The sequence below is a fragment of the Echeneis naucrates genome, chromosome 24, assembly GCF_900963305.1.
Source record: "Echeneis naucrates chromosome 24, fEcheNa1.1, whole genome shotgun sequence".
In the NCBI taxonomy this organism is placed as follows: domain Eukaryota; kingdom Metazoa; phylum Chordata; class Actinopteri; order Carangiformes; family Echeneidae; genus Echeneis; species Echeneis naucrates.
In genome coordinates this window covers 4,232,462-4,248,207 of record NC_042534.1, presented here as the reverse complement: position 1 = coordinate 4,248,207, position 15,746 = coordinate 4,232,462, and the positions used below count along the sequence as shown (strand labels likewise).

The 15,746-nt window shown below is 39.5% G+C and overlaps 1 protein-coding gene across 4 annotated transcripts in view; it reads right to left on the bottom strand.

The window, feature by feature from the left end:
- The window catches only part of sipa1l1 (signal-induced proliferation-associated 1 like 1), a 63,841-nt gene that overhangs the window by 34,512 nt on the left and 13,583 nt on the right, over positions 1 to 15,746 (bottom strand). For 3 of the 4 annotated variants that reach the window (XR_003840474.1, XM_029496490.1, XM_029496488.1), the window contains exon 3: positions 9,114 to 9,181. The exons of the other annotated variant lie outside the window; for it this stretch is intronic. The gene's annotated coding sequence lies outside the window, so the exon portion shown is untranslated. The remainder of the gene's footprint in view (positions 1 to 9,113; positions 9,182 to 15,746) is intronic. 4 annotated transcript variants of the gene reach the window in all.

Below are 15,746 nucleotides of genomic sequence, written 5' to 3'. Positions count from 1 at the left end.
AAAGATCCAGATTTTGACTCAGGCATTTAGTGGGCACCAACAGGTGCTTTCTTCTGTCTCACGCAAGCGCCCAGACGAACAATGTTGCGCAACACCCCCCCCCCCCACACACACATCTTTCCCAGGCTGGTTGGCAGTAGTGACTCCCAGTTTCCAGATGGTTTAATTGAAAACTTTAAAAGTCTTTAATTCATAGTCAAACTTTACTAAATATAAACTATAAGCATAAAGTTTATGTCATAGTAATGATAGCTTCAAATGCTTTGTGGAAATTGCAACTCAGAACCGCAAGCAATAACTGCTCAGCACCAATGATGTACCCAAAGCTAAAATTTAGAACCAAAGGCAGACATGTAAAAACCCTTGTGCGACTAAATGTAATAGTAGCAGCCGTGTGTTGTTATATTCTACACAGCCATTCGAAAGTCAAACTGCTTTTCATCTCAACTTGTCTGCGTGTAGATGAGGAAATGGTAGGCCAAGACACAGAGGGAAGATAAGGAGGAAAAAAAAATAAATATATCAAACATTATTCTCTTTGAAAGCTGCGGAGCAGCAGGCGCTCTAAAGTGTTGGAGTTTCAGCTCAGAGCCTTTCAAAGTGAAATTGTAATTGTGTGGAAAGATAAACATGCTTTGCTGTTTTTGCTCCCTCTGCAGAGCTTGGCAGTGGGGTGGGGTCTCTTCTCTGGCTCAATGAAATGTAAAATGGGCTTTCTGGGTGCTCTGAGGTATACTGGTGTTGTCTCTTTCTCTCAAGTGTGAAATCAATGGCACACACCCCTATGCCCAACTACTACTACTACTACAGAATGGCAACTTAGGCAATTGGCGGAGATGAGGTAGGGGCCTATACACGTCTGCATGTGTCATAATAGTTATAGTGAGTGGCCTCACATAATAGTTAATTATATAAACTTTGCTATAGTAAGTAAAGCATTTTCTATGTAATGTATTAAAAACACTTGTCTTGAATTACCACCCTGGCACCCGGTGGTTTTCTGCCACAGCACCATAACATTGAGCACTAAAGTGTCCATTTGTACCAAATTTCCCTCCAGGCCTAAATTACTATGTTTACAACGCCAAAAGAGTTTTGTGAGGTCACTGCGACCTTGAACTTTAACCACTGACTACCATGATCTGAGTGTGAGTGTTTTTGCAAAATTTGAAGAAATTACCTAGAAATATACATTCATGAGAACGACACATATGGAATGGACAGCTTTCCATGCCTTGGGTTTGCCAACACAGAAGCATTGGAAGACCTCAAGAATGTCCCAGTAGCTCCAAACAAAGAAGTTGAATACCTTGAACAATAGCATGTAATGACTGGGGTTGCATTCTGCTGTGCACCAGAGAGCTGCATAACGCTGCATTCAAGGTATGGCCGTACTTGAATGCAGTATAGATACACTCTTTGTATCCATATAGATACAAAGAGTCTTGAATGTGGACTCTTTGTATCTATATGGTTTGTTTCATGACTCCACTTTAGCAGCAGCTTTTCACTAAAACTTCATTAAGTTTTATAGTGCAGTGTGCTTTATAAAAAGCCCTCCTTTTGACAAAAGCTTTCACAAAAGCCGTCACGTGCACATGCTTTTCCCATACAGAGGCTGTACTTGGCCCTGGGTAGATGGAGTCACTCAGTTGGCATGAGAGGTGATGATTAAATTTCCTGGATTTCCTGGTTCCTGGAAATGTCACATGAAATACAGATTTATTGCAAAGGATGTTAGTAAGGTGCAATCAGAGAAGAAACACTACTTTTCTTCTCAGACATCTAAGTGTCACATATCAGTGTAAACAGATCCCTTAGTCGACAGCCATGATGGTGCCTCTTTCGATGGAGAAAAGGAAAAACAGCAGTGACAGGAAGTAGGGGGGTAAAAGTAGGAGAGAGATTTAGAGGCGAGGGACTCGGTAAGTGCCACTCAGTGTTTCAGGACCACGCTGTGCAACAACAGCAATAGCGATAGCATTGCCTACATTCCCCCCTACGTGCAAGCATGTGTCTGCACATTTGAACTGTTCCCACAGCATTAGCTGAAAAACTGTTTAAAACAGCACTGCAGTAAAAAAAAAAAAAACATTGTGCAAGAATGGGTACCTTACCTCAACAATGAATGTGACTGCTCTGCTCAGCAAAGCAGTTTCAGCAAGGCCACAAACCACCTCGACACTAAGACACAATACCTTACATCTATGTTTAACCATCAAAGACAGTGAAAATACACATTATTCATCAAAAAAAGGTTAATGCACAGTAAAAAATATACTAAAACACCCGTTTGACAAAAAAAAGGTACCTCTAACAATTCGAATCAACAACAGAGATCAACTGCTACCTTTGTGCAGCTTACGACGCTCAACCTTGGCCAACTCTTTTTTGTTTTTTTGTTTTTGTTACACTGATTTGTATTATGCTGGCAGACACTGCTGTTTTTGCAATGCCAGTTCACTCGCTATTGAGCTAAACTTTGTAAGAGCTCCTGATTCACATCCAGCCAAAATCCCAGAGAATGAACTACTGCATTACTGTACTCTTCACCATCACATTGGCTGTAAACCATTCAGACAGGACAGTGGTATCTGGGTCACGTGTGCTGATGAATCAGGTACACAGAGCCAACTGCCATCGTGACAAGCTCCTCTATTATTCATGGCAGGCAGAGGATTTTGGGAAGGTGAAGGCTTGTTGGTGGGTGGAGAGGTAGAGTAATTCTCCCTGCAGGCTGATCAGTTATTTATAGGCTGATAATAGTGATGTAACTGTGTGACCATGCAACTTAAATCATCAACTGAGAGCTCACATTTTGTATTTGGTCAAAGCAACTTTATTTATCTGCAGGGTAAATAATATTATTTAAGGCCTGCATACCATGTTCGGTTTTTTTATTGTGTTTTACAATTGTGGGAAATTGTGCCATGTCGACTTTTCTGTTTCATGTCATTCAGCTGAGGCCAAAGTTCATTCAGGCTGTCCACCCATCCATGGGACGGACAGGTGGCTGATTAATGGACTGTTAAGGTACATCATTTCAAACATTAGCAGAACCTCAAATTCTGCACAACAGGTTTGCTGCAAATTGAGAGAAAAAAGAAAGAAAGCACACACAAAAAAAAATAAAAATAAAAATCATCCCCAGTCTGATTCTGTCAGTTTTTGTGCTTTGTGTTGTTATGAACATGAGAATTGTCCTGACTGGAAAGGATTTGTATCACTTCAGTTTAATTTTCAACTTTTTAGAAATCATACCTGCAGGCTTAACTTAAAAAGCATATGAATATTGTGATGTTAGCAAAATGTTTATTTGTGAATGGAGGTTGCTGTGCTGTGCTAAGCACTCCTTGAATGAATTCTGTTACTTTCTGTCTGTTAAGCCACAGCGCCCTTCATTGTTCTAGCTGCATAAGCACTTCCTGTCTTAAATCTCACTGTTGAGCTCATGATGTCACTTTGATAGCATTCAGTGATTAAGTTCAGCACCACAGTAATTTCAGAAAAGAATTTCAGCATTGCATGGTTGACCAACAGTTGCTTCTCTTCTCTGAAACTCTGCGACACCTCTCTGACATTAACTGCACAATCACACCTTGTTCACTCTGGGGTGTCTTCTTAAGACAATAAATAAGTAAAGAGCAGAGAGCACATGCACTCAGGCACACATAGACTGAATGGGGGTCCTATCTTAGAGGTTACAATCCATTTACCATAGCACTTTGGTACCTAAAAATATCAACTGAATCTAACCATGCTGCAGGCACCATGCTTAAAGGACGCTGCACTAGCTCCTCAGTTTCACAGGTTTTTGGCAGCAGCTGCATGTGTGTGTGTACTGGTTTCTCAGTATTGGTATCGGTAACCAGTGTTGGTATTGGTAAGTTATAATTAAAAAAAAAAAAAAGATGTGATGTGAGTGCACAGTGCACTCGTCAAAACTGGCTAGTCTAACTTGGTTAAACTGAACACCAATTAAGCAGTTTTGGACATTAGTTCCAAACTATTGGCACTAAGACACATGCATTAATGAAGTGATTATTTTTCCCAGGCTGCTGCATCTGTTTGTAGGTTGGTCTGATCTCAGTTGTGAGGTAGCTCTATTAAAAATAAACCATTAATGAGTTGAAAATGGCATCATATGAGCACCCTAGCCCATGTTTTATCAACCCTCAACTATATTTAATGGAGCAAAATGGCATTAATATAGTAAAATAAATTCTGGGTGGCTGGCTCGGCCGGCTGTTCTCAGACAGCAGTGATGAAGCTGCCAGGTCCTCTGCAAAAGCCACCTCCGCATCACCACCAAGAGCCCTCTAATCTATGCCAATCAGATGACGCTAAACAGCCATTTGTTGTTGAGTTGGGAACCAGCACACGCCCCCTCCTCATATTAACAGCCACTGCAGACCCTGGCAAAATGCTGGCAACGTAGCAGAAGCAGGCACAGCAGAGAGAGTGACAGAAATAGCAGAGTAGTGAATAATAGAGAAAAAGAAGTGTAGTGTAATTAACATGGTGGCTGGAGGCTGATGTACTGTAGGGAGATAAAGAAATGGAGGGCATTAAGAAAGAGCATAGACAAGAGATGTAAGGAAAAAAACAAGACATTAGTGGTGAGTTTCAGAAAGGAACATTTTACAAAAAGGAAAACAGAAAAGCTAACAAATGAGAGAAACAGAACACGGAAGAAAGAACAAACAACTAAATAACAACCTGCTAAAGGACACTTTGTCAAACTCAAATAATATGGCTTAACAGAAGGATGCTTCTATGCATAAATCACCAAATTTCTGCAAATCAGTGTAAAATTTATATAACAAAGTAAATAAACAAATCTGGGTTGCTGCATGACAACAACAAAAAAACATTTGATGCATCATGAAATGCTATTACACCATAGTGCAGCAATGGAGGGAGATAGAAAGGAACAAAAACAGAAATGTAGATTATAATTACATGTTTCCCAGTAACAAGTACATCTCAACATGGTCTCACTTGCTCTGTTTCAATTCTGTAATTCAGGGTTTGTTTTTTACTGCTAGCAAAGGGTGCATTTGATCAGAAACTGAGGAATGTTAGGTTTTTTCCACTGCCTCATAGCATAGGTGACTACTTGAGCCGCAGACAGAAAGTTGTGGATTACAGCCATCAGAAAGAGCTGCAGATTTCCAAAATGGCGCTGCTCTGCGTGGGCAACAGTGATCCAGGAAAAGCAATGCAGTAAGGAGAGGAGTAAGAAGCGCTGAGAATGAAAGCAGCTCTCTCTTTAGTTGTGTATGAGTGGATTTCATGTCACAAGAGGGAGGAAGCAAAGCAGACGCAGACAGGCAGGTACATGGGCAGGAGCTGAGAAACGACAAGCATGAAAAATGACAGGAAAATGGAATGGGAAAAGTGATTGAAGGCACACCGATTCAACAAAAGAGCTCCCAGACTTTGAGTACATCCATAATAAGGCTCATTATTCAAAACTGCATCTTTCTTTTCACTTTATTTCAGCCCTCTGTCCATCCTAATACAGTATCTCATATTAGTCACCCAAAACCTGAGCTTTTCCACACAATATGTATCATCACAGAGAGCAGGATGTTTGACAGACTGACACTCTACCACAAGGCAGCAAAGTTAAGAATAACTTTCTTCTAAATCACTCATATTGATATTGCCAAACAAATAACCAAAACAATTAATTCACTCATGGTTCATGACTAGATCATAAAAACAATCTGAAAGGGGCCAAGTTAAACCTTTGCCATCATTTATTTAAATAACGATCTGTATGAAAGGCAAACAAACAAACAAAAACATTTTGAAAGAAATTTGTTGCAAAACATGAAAACAGCTTGATGGATTTTGAGGGATGATGGAACTTTGCAAAGAAGAAAACCCCGTTACAAGCTGTTTAAGCCTCATAAAAAGGTGTGACGAAAGTAGAAGTTATACACAGGTGGCTGAAATGTGCACTGAATATATTAGTAAGGAAACTCTGTTCCTTCCTGTTGCTTTCCGCTCCAGGGCTGTGCCAGCCTGTGCTGCAGCCAAGGAAGCCGTTTCACATTCCAGCAGGAAACACATCTCACCTACTTCCTGCTTTCCCTTTGGACATGACAGGTTGGACAGAGATTGGGTGAGCGAGTCACACTCAGAACTCAAATCTGGGTGAGACTGATTCATCTCTGAAAAAATAAATACCCCTTGGAAACTGCTTGTGCAATACTTCAATAAAATACAGATTATCTGCTTAAGTGGCAGGGGGTTTTAACACAGTTCTGTTTTCCATTATGTCTTCCTGCAGCTGTCCTATTAGCAAATTATACAACTGTACATCAGATCAGATTTGCTGCAGAAAAAAAAAAAAAAATCTTTTCATCAAAAATAAAAATAAATTCAATTCAGGATCAACTATAACTGCAACAAATATTAAATATAATTACTTTCCAAGAATTAAGTAATAATACTATACATCTGATCTGATCACTTAACCCAAATTTGGCAACATACCTTATACTTTTTTTAATTTCCAAAAAAGATATTCTAATGGGATGAAATACTTGTTCTGTGAGTCCTTTGAGGAATTGAAATCATGGTTACAGATTGTTTTCTGGACAGATGGAAGTCATGCGTCCCCATATTTCACAACAATATCTCAAATGAAAAGTTTTACATCTTAATTGTTTTGATTGAGGTGATGTAAACGCACACCTGGATTTTTAAAGCAAAGGTGGTGGTGGTGTTTTACTTGGCACAGGAGGGCAATGACCCATAATGACTTCGAGGCCAGTGTAAAAATCTTCACATGGCTAATAAACCCTGTGGCCAGTAAGAATTAACCGCAGCATTTGTATTGAGGCTGAGTTTTTTTTCCCATATAATTACATATGGAAAGGGATGAAACAGGTTAAGGAGGGTCAATAGAAAAGAACCAGCGAGGATGTGGTATGATTGCTGCAGGACTGAAGAGACACGCGCCTATTTGTGCCTACAGCAAGTACATTCGATTGGTACAGAATGGACCGAATGAAGTGGCAGAGAGAGCGATAGAGATAGATAGGGAGAGATAATAGAAGTGAGAAGGATTGATTCCTCACTCAATGTGAGAGTATGTGGGAGGAGATGAGATGCTGAGGCTGAGAGTGGGAAAGAGAGATGGATACAGAAAGAAAGTGAGTTGTCAGTTCATCAAGTCAACTATCCCCTCACTCACATCTTTCCAGCCATCCATCCATCTCACAGAATCACAGCTGGGGGAACCATCCATAATGATATCAGCCCACAGAACACAGACTCGGTACATGCAAACACATCTAAGTCTATAATACAACCAGTAACCCTCTGTCAAGGCTGTGCAGCACTTACTAACAAAAGAGAACAAAAACCTGGAAAACCAGAAAGACATACAATGGGAAGGTAGCGTCCATTTCGATTCAGGCCACATTTAATGAGTCTGTTTAGACTTTGAGGTCCACTGTATGAGACTGAATGTAGCTGTTAAAACCCCTTTACATCCACATACAATCCTACACTCTTCTAATCAGTGTGCAGAGAACCAATGCACAATTGATGGACAAGGTATTATCGTATGCAGCGATGCAATGCAATGCAAATGCAATTCTGATTAAACAAATTTCTTGAAGAAAAAAAAAAAATCCAACCCCTTTTTCCTCTAATGTGGAGTAAAAGATCGTTTGCCTCTGTCGCTGTGACTTCACGCCATGCTTCTCAGCTGATACTCACCACCAAGTGCTGGTTTCTTCATAGCTGAGAGTTACCGGAAGATTTTACATTGTAATGTTCTTAAAGTACAACTTTGTATGACCAGCCCCACATTTAACCGTTTTAATATTACTTAAATAGGACTAATTCAATTTTACATGGATCATCTTTGGGCCACATTTTAGTCTGATGATACAAGGTAAAATAATTTCCATCTTTATAGCCTGAAGGCCTCTATTAGAGAATTACCCAACCTTTAAATGGGATCCAATAACAAACATATTTAAATAATACCATATTTGGCTGACTACTGGCCTGAAGGAACTCAGTTTGGTTCAGAACAATGACAAATGAGAATAGAATGAGATTTATTTGCATTCATGTTGCTTCAGAACTACAGACCCACATAGAGTAAGCTTGAATCTGTATTTGTTATACAGCAAAACACTTTCTAAAATTCACTTTGTAAATTTTCTCATATTCATAATCCAAAATTTTGGTTGAAATAGACTGTGTGATTTCCAGGGCAATTATAAAACACCCAGTTCCTTAATTGACAGTTAGTGTTACTTTCATATTCTAGTAGCTTATATTAGAAAGAGAAAAAAAAAGCTTTCTGGTTGATCGCTTTCTCTTGATCATTATATTCCTCTCTTCCTCTTTCAGTTATCATCGTCTCTCTTCCCTGGTGCATTTTTCTTTTCGCTCTCCCCACAGTCGCTCATTCCTTTCTCCCCCTCACTCCCTTTTACTTGTGTGAATATAGTAGTGTCTGTATTTGTGTGTGTGTGTGTGTGTGGGAGGGGAGAAGAGCGGCATTGATGGTTGGAGGAGGAGGTGATAGGGAAAGAAAAGAGGCGAGAGAGGGAAAGAAATACACAGTAAGCGACGCAAAGCATTTACTGGAACAAAACAGGCTGTTTCAAACTCATAGATAAGGGGGCCGCCCACTCACCACTTTTTATCTCAATTCATAACTCCTTACTTTTGCAATCCATATGTCACCACTAGTTCTACATATTATATTATTAAAGTTCAAGTTGATTTTTATTGAATCATGGACAATAGAACACATTTAGTGAGTCTCTCTACTGACAAAACTGCCAAAAAAGAATTTGTCATTTGTTCAAGACAGGATGAAAAAAGGAAGCCTGTTGCTAAATACTCCATGACTTCCAAAAATCTATCAACAGCTAATTTTCACCAAAGCTGGCAAGGACAAAACTGTCTAAAAGTAGCTGTTCTTCTCATGCAACAGCACAGTAATACCAAGTGGTTCACATTAATTTAGAGATCATGAATGCAACAGAAGAACAGTAATCATGATAGCATCTATACAAGTGCTGTCTGCTGAATGCAACCCAAACTGCACAGAAGCAACGCTGAATACTCACTGATGATCGCAGTATCTTGTTATGGTCAATGAAGTACAGATGACACAGCCTCAAGCTTTATTGTGCGTCTGCGAGGGAAGACGATACAGTGTCAGAGGAAGGACGTACATAGTAAGTGAAGTAAGACTGAAAGGGCACTGAGAGTATAGTCGTTGGCCAAGGTAAATGTCAAATAACATACAAAAAAAAAAAAAAAAAAAAAAAAAAAAACATTAAAAAAAAAAAAAAAAAATCGCACTACTAAATACATCCTTATCAAAGGTCGAAAACCTGTTCACCTCTTTTACTAAAACAATTCTCAATTAATAAAGCAACTAAAGGAAAACTAAAAGATGAGAAAGGTGCAGGCTGGTTAAATCAGAGAAATAAAACCCTTTAGGAAAAATATCAGTGCTAACTTTAATAAGTATTTCAGTGATAATCCAAATTCAAGGATTATGAGAGAAACTAACAAGACTCCAAAAATCATCATGACCATAATTAAGCTGTCTCTCATTGTGATGGATATAATTTATTTCGGTAGATACAGGAGAGCTATATTTATAATGCTCAAACAACACAAAGAAGTAAAAATCACAAAACATGTTTCAAGCAAAAACTGCAAACTTTATAGTTAAACAGAGGTTAACCAGTGTGTCCTGTGTGTTCACACCTCAAATAAATCAACCCTCAGTTGTTCTTAAAAACACACACACTAACACACATGTATTTCATTTCCCCTCCGTGGAGACTGGCTGGATTTCCTGGAGAACCAAGGCAGCAGCAGCAGCCACCGCCAACTTTGTGGACTGCAGAGATACTTGTTATAAGTTCCATCTGTGTGGTCTCACAAATTCATTTGGCTTGACTAGATTTGCAATTTTTACTCATAACCAACTTTTCAGTTTTGCTTCTTACCAGATACCATCGAGCAATAAAGGTGCTATGGTTTGACGGAGATGAATAACACAATCTCTATGACCTTCGCCTGATGTGACTGTGAGCTTTATCCAAACAGCTCTGCTAAGGACAACCGAACCATTAAATGCAAAATGCAGAAATATTTTTTGAAAGTAATAGTATTATATGATCTAAGCAAGGAGCCATTTCATAAAAAGGTGTTACAGCAATGTCTAAGATATGATTAACCTGAAGCGAGATGTGTTGCCTTTAGCCTTTGTTGGCTCCTTTATGGCATTCTGATCACCTTACTGATGCGCTCAATCAGGCAAATGTCATCACTGGAGGATAAAAACAGTTTTATCTGTCATTAAAGCTAAATTTATACAGTATAAAACCCTCTGCACATTTTCTCATAAATGTAATGTTATATTTTAGAAAACTGTAATAGCTCCTGCTTACACAAGCAGTCTTTATTTCAGGAAAAGTGGCACATTCTTAACTTAAATGAGCTGCAATTATGAATAATAATCTACATAAGCAGTGAAACAAAAGAAAAAAAAAATGTTTTATTTGGTGAGCAAGCAATAAAAATGCCTTCTAACCACACTCACTACAAACCTATTTTATGAGTCAGCTACTAATTATAGACTTTCTATAACTTTTTAGTAACTTTTTTGTAACTAAATTGATTTATATCTTCTGCGTACAGTAACTGCCACATCTGTATATGCCATGCTATTAGTACAGACCGCTGACCTGGACTTTGGGCCACTCCATAGTCTGTTCCTGCATGATGGCATTCAGCCTAATGAGGCTTGCTCATGGTCTTCCCATGTCAATCTGGAGGAGACTTTATGCTCTGCAAACTAGAACAGATGTACAGTTTGCAGACTGTTGCTGATTGTGCGCTCACTCTTTCTACCACTATCCACAGTTACCTAGTAGATGGAAGGACAAACATGACCCAAGGATGAATCATCTATACACCAAACCTCTTGCATCTCACACTCCACACTCATCTGTGCCTGATAAATACAAATCAGAGATCTGTAGATGATAGATTCTAGGAGCACAGTGTTACACAACTCATATTTTAGGATGACCAGCTGCACCTTTTCAAGGCTACATGGGAGATGATAAACTCAAGAAGCCAGAGAAAGCAAAGCAGCTTGACCTGAATTTTAACTCTTCCTTTAAACACACACACACACAATTTTATGCAGTTGTTTTCCAGGTGGGGGAAAAAAGTTTAACTGATGGTGAAAAAAAAATTACTGACAGTTTACACATTTCCTGACCTGCATATTTAGGAGTTAACAGAAAAGCATGCAATGGATGTGAGAGTACAAACTTGAATGTGATCTACAGTATAACTACACAGACAACCTTTTGTTTCATCTCACTAGATATCCCCAAGGACGCTGTCGGTGACTGCTGTAGCATGGGCAAACTTCGATTGGCTTAGTGAAGCCACATGCTCACAGCAATTGTCCATTAGTCATGCTCTGTACTACTAGTTAATGATTGCAAGCCCTGTTTCAACACCATCATAAAGTGTGACCCCCTCTGTGGGTTCACACAACACAGGGGAGGTAAATATGAAACCAAACTGTCAGGCTTTGACAGCTTTGCCTGAAAGCCAAAATACTTACAGCGTGAAGCACTGGCTGCTCAGCTAGCCACATAACATAAAAATATAGCTAATAGCAGCTAATCATTTATTGTTTCCATTTTAATGGAATAGGACGAAAACAATAAAACAACTGCAAAATACACCAAGCTTGTGTGGAAGTCCAGAGAGGTATTTCAAAAATGGCCAATATGGTGACAGCTTTAAGGTGGATCAGAAAAAGGACAAAGCATCTTTTACAGTTTCACAGAAAAGGAAGAAAGAAGAAAAGAAGAAATGGGCAAGTGATGCTGATTTTGGTGAGTGGTGAGAAAAGAGAAAGGCAGAAAACTAGGTGGTCGCTGGTGAAGCCATAGTGTGGGCAAGTGGGATAGTTCAAGTCTTAGGTCAACCTAAGAACCTTCTCCAGGTGCCCTGGTCCTGGACCCATTGGTGGGATACTTACTGTACTTTGAAATTACAACATATGAAGAAGAACAGAAATAGAAGCTTTACTGACTTTAATGCTAAAATATATTTTACTGTAGATTTGCGGCATGTCACAGCCACCAGACTTGGCTCCAAAACAAACCCCAAAATGACCCCGCCCCCCCAAAAACGGGATTCAAAGCATTAGCTCAAGTTGCAGATGGACCAGAAGTTTTTCAAGCATTTTGTTTTAAAATGATAAAGTTTGCATTGTTAAGTATTTCCCATATTAACAAATACCATAAAAAACAACTAAACAATGCAATAGTCCTTCACTGCCTAGTCTATGCCAAGCAGGGATGACATCTAACTTCTACAGAAGACATGATACAGGTATACAGATAATCAAACTGGTTGCATTTATACATGAAAGATTAGTTAAATCCCCCTCTCCACCTCCTAGGAAAAAACTGAACTGAACTGAGCAAACGTTACACAAACAAACAAAGGAGTGAGTATTACATTTGCTGGCGACTGTAGTCAGTTGTGGATTACCAGACATTTGGTGGTTTAATGAGTATTAATGGCCCCTGAACAATGTGCGGGCCAAACATTCAGTGCCAGGCTGATGTAAAATCAACACCTTTTTATTAATGCCCTATAAAAATACCAACATCACACCCCCATAATAAAACTATCCCAACATTACAGGAGTGAGTCAATAATGAGTAGAGTGGGCCGTGGTATGTAGAGAGAGTGAAGGTGCATACTGAATAAAGCCCCAAGATGGTGTTTGGGGCAGAAAACAGAGAAACTCACAGTGCATCAAATTTTCTATGGATTTCATTTCAAAGACATTTCAAAGCAGCCATGAGCCAGCCTAAGCAGCTTTGTTCCTCTGCCACCCATCCTCACTTTCTACCCATCCTAAACCTATCTCCGTTGTTTTGGCCGCAGATCTCTACCAAGTCTCAGCTGCCTGCTTTTCACATTCCTCCATCATGGGGACATAAGCCTCAGTTTTCCTCTCCCACACTCTTCAACCCTGCGGAAAATAGGGGATACAGGCTGGTGGAGCCACTGTGTCAAATCTATTTGTCGGTTAAACCTTCCTTAGAATGGAGCCTGGATTAGGCCTGTATTTAGCTGCTGCTATTCAGCAGGCTATTCATGAAGTTCCTGACTTGCTGTAAGGAGTTCACCCAATGACCACAAAAACCTCTGATTGTCATAAATGTAATAGTCACAAAAGTTGAGTGTGTGCGCGTCTTTCCTGTCAGTCAATATGTAACTTTGTGTAATTTTCCATGAGTGCATATACCAACAATCTAATGAGAAAATTAAAGTATTAAACTAAAGTAAGTAAAGGGCATTGAGTGTAAGACAGTTAAGCACCATTTCAGCCCAACGTTCCCAATGTGTCTGGTGTTTCAGCAAAGTATCAATGTGAATTAGATGATAACAAATCCAAAGAGAGGAAAAATTAGAAAGTCTGTGTGAGCCTGCAAAAGCCTGGGAGTCATCTGTGAACAGAGGGGAATTGAGAAAATGTGGCGAGGAGGGAAAGCATGACCAAAGGAGCAGATCCTCCGCTATGTCTGTAAATCACACCAGAGCTCAAGTCCACTAAAGTGAGACAGGGAGAGGGAAGGTGAGGCACAGAGAGGAAAAACAGAAGTGTTAATGGGCAAGATCTAAGTAAAAAGAGGCAATGAAGGGCAAAGAAAGTGTAAAAGAAAGAAATATAAAAAGATAAAGTGAGACAGATGAGAAAATGTTCAAGAGGGAGAGTAGAGTCTCAACTTGAGTTCACAAGTTCAACTGGAAAAACCTTTCCATTCTCTTCACTTCCCCTCCGTCTTCTGGCTGCTATGTGTCAGTACTTAGGCAAGCACAAGAAAAGCACAAATATCAAAGATTCAGGTAGCCAAGGAAGTGCATGTAACCGCGTGTGTGTGTGTCCGTATACGCAAGTGTGTCTGTCTGTGCTGTGTCTCAAAAACGCACCTTCACTTCACCTCCTGAGATACACCAAGGTCTGCATTAACATTTAATACTTGTGGTCAAAGCTGCCCCTATAAAACTTAACTGTTTAGCAACTCACTCTAACCACAATCAGGTGCAGTGAAAGCATGTATCTTGAGGGTGTGTGTGTGTGTGTGGTGCCTGTTGGGAGCCAACAGTGTGGTAAAACCTTGATAATGATAGCTGTAAATCACAGCTACCACATCCCCAGCCTAAGAGCTCATAAACTCCAGCCCACAACAGGCTGACAACAAAAACATGTTTTTTTCCGTAGCTTCTTTTCTCTGTCTTTTCTTCTTTTTTACGTTTGCACTATAAATAATGGCAGCGACGGGTTAGCCACAGATCAGCCACAGATCAGCCACACCAACATAAAGACTCTTGTCTTCTTGAACCGTCTCCAAGGTGATTTCAAAACTTTCCTCTTATAGATGGTGAAACATTTTTCCATTTGGCAAAACCTGAAACAACTTTTCTCTCCTTGCTAAATGCACATATGCAGAATGCTCAATAGACTAATGGATCACTTTGTGCAGTTTACTTAACAGTCAGTGAGCCTAAAGACTTTGTGATTTGTTTTGTTGACAGTTGCATTATTTGTATGTAAATATAATGCCAACATTTTAACTCTGTCCCCTAAACAATATGATCAGGTGTCTTTTTGTCTCGTTATTAACATGGAGTCAGGCTCTAAGTTATGTCGTTTGTCCAATCTAAAATATATGAGTCACTGCTTGCCAGATGTGTGTGCCAATTTACAAACCATGCACCTTGGCATGGAAGAATAGCTTGTAAACAGGATGAGGGAAAAATTGCTGCTCTAGTATCAAGGTAAATAAGAAAAAAAAGGGGGGGGTAGACAAATGCTTTTCATCCCAACATCTGAAGACACAAGACTAGTATTTACAGCAATTAGCAGTTTCACTCTCATTCTTGTGTTTGAGAGCACCATGCATAGTCCCAGGTACCATCATTAACAACCAAAAACCATGTCTGATTGGTTCTTGGGGGGGACAGCTTAAGTCAACAGATAAATTTAAGAAAGGTGAGTCGACAACTGTAACTAAAAGGCATAAACAAGCATCCATGCTTTGACAGACAACGGAGACACCTCTTTGATTGGTGGTGGCAAACTTATAAGAAGCAATATTTTACTTAATATAATAACAGGGTTGTACTGTGCAGCTCAAACAATTGAGCTTGAAAGATTCATGGGACGTCATTAAAAAGTCCATCTAAAACAACACTTGATTGCCTCTTTGCTTCAGTCATATGAAATTTATTAAATAGATTGCGCTCAGCATATGAAGAAAGTGTTTTTTTCTACATCATCTATGTTACATAATTGCAAATGTACATAACTGAGAACAGTGTAGTAAAGCTCTTAATTGTTCACTATGAAGCAGCAATCGTAACTATATATTCTTTATATTATATTAACATATACGTTCTTAAATTTAAAAGGTAGCTGGTCACTGCAGTGGGAAATCTGGAGATGTATTGATTAGACTGAAACTATCAAAGAGGACTTTGAGGGTATCGGTCGAGACAAGGCAGTGATTGACAAGTGCATGTTTAATGGTCGTGAGAAACAGCGTGCAGCGGTTCCTAGGTGATCGCTGTTGTAAGGCATTAGAGGGGAGAAGGACAAGGGTGGAGACAGCCAGCCCTGTGACACTTTGACAGCT